The following is a 5,000-nucleotide window of genomic DNA, read 5'->3' on the forward strand; positions in this document are numbered from 1 at the left end:
GCGGGTCGAGGACTCCTCCCCCTTCTTCAAACTCCGATTCATATTTTTCATGGAGAAATCTCTGATCAACGATAGAACAAGATCCATTTTGAATCATATTTAAGGGATTCCTTGGTTCGGACCGAAGAAGCAATGTCACTCGATCATTATCAAACTGACTGCAATTTTTTTCTGTCCGTGAGGATCCCACCAGAGCGCCTTCTACTTCTAATAGGCCATGAACTAGATCAGAATTATTCTCAACGAGTCCATAAGAAGTGATCCCATTTTTTTCATCAGGTCCGGGTAGAGACCAAAGGTCTTGAGCGACCGATCCGGCAGAACAACTCAAAAGATAAAGAAGTATCGTTAATTTCTTCATGCTCCTTCCAAGTTCGAAGTACCATTTGTACAAATAAGAATCCCCCTCGTTACATGATTTCTTCTTCATATAGATAAATATAGGATCTATGGAGCAATTACTTAGAAGTACATTTTGTGAAACAGCCCTTCCTATCTGATAGAAAAGGATCCCATGATCCTGAACCGATCTTACCTGAGATCGCAAATCCCAAGTTTGTCTATGAAGAGCAGATCTAATTATATTAGTGTCTAGGATGGATTTTTTTTGTATAATACTAATCGATAAGGCCTCATTAGTAAGTGCTACAAGATCTCGTACATTGGAACCCATAGTTATGGTTATGGACCCGAATCCATTAGTATGGAACATTTTCTTTTCCAAGTGAAATCCCTTAGTATATGAAAGAGTGAAAAAGTGCTTTCGTTGTTGTGGAATAAGAAGCCTTCGTATCTTAATGCATGTATTTAATTTATTCGGAGCTATTAGAGCGGGATCTACTTTTTGGGGAATATGAGTCGAAGCAATAACAAGAATATTTCTAGTGGAACATCTTTCACAATCCCTGGAGAGATAGTTCACTAATAGACCGAGGGATAAGTAATTCGATTCATTCACATCCAGATCATGAATGTTTGGAATCCATATTATGCAAGGAGACATTGCTTTTGCTAATTCGAATTGAAAGGTGATATAAAATCGGTCTATTTCCGGCATCATATCCATAGTTAGCGTATTCATCATAGTTAGAAGCTCCAGCTCCATATCAAGGTCACGGTCGATATCGTCACTATCATCAATATCGTCACTATCGTCACTATCATCAATAAGAAAACCCTTAGGCTTGTTATCCAGGAACTTTTTCAGAAATACTGTAATGAAAGGAACATAGGAGTTTGTCGCTAGGTATTTGACCAAATAGGATCGTCCAGTTCCTATAGAACCTATCACTAAAATACCCCTAGGGGGGGTAGGGCTAAGCGGAGCGAAAAGGGTTTTCCATGAGATGGGAAATGAAAACTATTAGCCCCCCACAGGGTTTGTGAATAAGTAATTGTCTGATAATGAGCAAGGAATATCCGTCTTTCTGCTAAACAGGATGTATTGAACTCATAATGCATTAGATACTTTTTATGAATGTCAACTAAGTATCGTAAGTAAATTGCTCCCGGTTGTTCAATCATTTGATAACCAGAGTTATTCTTTGATAAATGATCACTATGAGTCAGACTCAATAGAATTTGATCAATCCTTGTTTCTGTCGTTAAGGTAGAGAACTGAACCAAGAATTCTCTTTCTTTATCATCAATCGAATCACTGTTCGAGACCCAGGATTCTATTTTATCATCAATCCAATCACCATTCACGTTTTTTATTTTTCTTATCAAGGAATAGATCGCTTTACTTGTATGACTTACATGTCTCGTATTTCTCGAAAAAGCGATTCGATTGATGGGATTTGGTATGATACTTATGAGATCGATGAGATTCCAATATTTCTTCTTAGAACGTATTGATTTGACCCCATAAGCGGGACCACCACCCCATAGCATGGGGCCACCAGAAGCAGAACCCCGTATTTCTTCTAGAGAATCTCCTAATTGTTCCAGAGCAACTAGAAAGAGATTCTTTAACCAGAAAGAATTCAGTTCAGATGTGGGATACCTATCTAGAAGTTTTCGCAACTCAATCATGTATGATGGAATCATCAAAGATTTGACCTTTTCGAACTCTGTCTGTAACTCACTATAGACTCGAGAAACAAAGAGAAGATGTGTACGAACGAGATATCCAGCAACAAGAAGAAGGAAAAGGATTGAATAGAGGAACTCCCGAACATTTAGCGATCTCAGATGTGTCGATATCAATAGTGATTCATTATTTCGATGAAAAATTTCTTCGGATAGAAGAAGATTATGTAAACAATTACTCGGAATCTCACTTATCAGATTCCATATCTTACTTATCAGATTGCATTGTGAAAGACACAATGGAATCTGAAGAATTCGCCATGATATATCTGATCCATGCATAATATCATGAAAAATGGATACAAATTTTTGGCTGCTACTTAGTATCGGCAATAGGTCTGAAAAAGTATCTAAAAATATGAAATTTATATATTTGTACCCTGTCGAGGTAAGGAACCATGGTATATATGTTTGGAATAGATTCCATTTTGAAAGAGTTGAAAAAGCACTATCTCGTTGAAAGGTTCTATACATCTGCCCTTTCTCAAGGCATTTTTTTGGACAAGGACTCCGTTTTTTCCTCTTTTCGGATGGTAAATATTTCTCAGAACATGGAGTGTGAATCAAACCCATGTTTGAATTGAAATTGAGATACTGATGCAAGTTCTTCCCTTCTGAATCAGGTAGATTCATATCTGAAAGAGATTGACAATAAGTTCTTTCAAAATTGACTATTTGTCCCTCTGTTAGAGGTGTTCCAGAAATGTCTGCGATCGAGTAAATAGCTCTACGAACGAATGGATCGGATCGAATTGGAAAATGGAAAGATTTGTACAAGTTATACCCTTCGTCGCCACTTTGCGGAAAATCGTTAGGTATCAATATGTTAGATACCTGTGACTCGATTGGTGAAATAGTATCTCTCCCCCAAAAAGCATGTTTTTTTTTACCACCGCAAAAAGAAAATATTTTGTTGCGAATGAACAAGATATTGAGGAATTGTCCATACGTAAAATCATTATTATTGATACAGGCCTTTTCCACATAAAAAGGGAATCTTTTGTTACAATAGAAGCAGAAGTGATATCGATTATTCAAGAATCGAAGTCGATTTGCTTTATAAAAAGAGGATATCAATGAACTTCTATGAAATGGTTTCACGGGATTCAGCCAATTGTCTTGATCGTGGGATATCGTTGAGAAATAGGAATCCGTGTTATCAAAAGATTTCCTGCAATTCTTTCTAGTATGGAATGAGTCAATCATCCACTTTGGTATCTTATTGAACAAAAATGGTGATATTGTTCCTCCATTGATCAAGAATTTCGATTTTTGGGAAGTATCATGGTCATCCAATAATAAGGGTTTCCTTTTTTTCAAATGAAAGATTTGAAGACCTATTGATTCTAACAACTGATTACAGAGTGGATCATTCGGACCTTTCAACTCATAGATGTGGATCTCGGACCTATGAATGGGGATACTCCCGAAACTCACAAAGAAAAAAGGAAGTGAGTTAGACAAAAAGAGAAGAAACTTGGACAAAAAAAGAAGTAACTTGGACAAAAAGAAACAAAGTGACTTAAACAAATATTTTTTGTCGATAACCTCAGACCAATCAATCGAATATTGATTAATATGTAATCGATCGAACACTACTTGAAAACGGCTATTCTGCTCAGAAATGAAATGGTCCAAATGTTCCTGGAAATTCTTGCTCCCATTGGACCATTTGTATCTATATGCATTAGGATCCCGATTCATGGATCTCTCCGTTCGAGAAATAAAAATAAGAAGATCGAACCATTTCTTCTGACTCTTTTTCAAATTTGATAAATGTTGGTTGATCGTGTATTTCATTATAGTTCTATGATTCAGAGTATCATTTCCTATTTGATACCTTTGAATTCCATATTCGAAGTTGCGATCGAATCGATTCTTTTTAATGAATCGATTCAATACATTTCTTATGTAACCAGGGATGCTATATTGGATTTGAATCAGATTTCGGATCAATCTATATTGATTGACTGCCTCCATTATGTTGTTGCTAGCAAATACCACTATTTTTGGTTTTGGATCCTCTAAATCATTCCCACAAGAGGTCTGGACCCATTTTTTTATGATCCTTCGATAAAAAGATTCATTCTCTTCATAAAAAAGAGGAGGTAGGACCAATAAAGATTGATTTTTCGATTCATCCCTGGAGTTGAATACCTCATTCAAAAATGGTTTTTGATCCAATCCGGAGGAATCAATAGAAAAAGTCAATTCCCTATGATACACCAGATCCGGCTCGGTTATTGATAGAGTGAATAGATCTGCCATTTCTTGAAATATCTCTTCTGATTCAAAATCGTGGTGTAACGTGTATCCCCCCCTGTTCCGGTCATGGAATAGATGAAATAAACCAAAAAACGGATTTTTGTTCAAGAATGAAATCTTATTGGAACTGTCCAGTTCATCCTTCGGAACCATATCACATCCCGGATCTGATGAAATAGGATGAATTGAGACGGTATTTTGTAAGTACATAATTATCTTGAATATATTAACTATTTCTTTATTTTCCCATCGCCTGGAAAGAACAAAAGAAATATCTTGTTCTTTCTTCAACAATTTCTGATCTCTAGTGGACCTCTCAGTAGGATTCGAACCCAGATGAAGTTCTGACCATCTGTCAGAGAAAAAAGAACGATTGGCTCTTGCAGGATTCCCAAGAAATTCTTCGATTTTTTCCGGAAGCAGATGATTATTCATCTGCTTCTCACGTTCCATGAATAGTCGGCACATTGAGGAATATCCAGAAAGGCTTTTAGGGAATCGCTCTGATTCTATCTCTGTTCGTTCCGTTTGAAGAAAGGAAGGATCCCAACAAAGAATCGATCTTTCTTTTAGTTGCTGAATCTCTCTTTGATTGATCAATGTGTGATATTTCGAATCCTCATTCCTAATGGAATCGAAATGAT

General features: G+C 36.6%; 1 pseudogene; it reads right to left on the reverse strand.

The window, feature by feature from the left end:
* Window positions 1-5,000, reverse strand: part of LOC113852535 — a 91,557-nt pseudogene that overhangs the window by 84,195 nt on the left and 2,362 nt on the right.

The sequence above is a fragment of the Abrus precatorius genome, unplaced genomic scaffold (genome assembly GCF_003935025.1).
Source record: "Abrus precatorius isolate BTA unplaced genomic scaffold, Abrus_2018 Scaffold0, whole genome shotgun sequence".
In the NCBI taxonomy this organism is placed as follows: Eukaryota; Viridiplantae; Streptophyta; class Magnoliopsida; order Fabales; family Fabaceae; genus Abrus; species Abrus precatorius.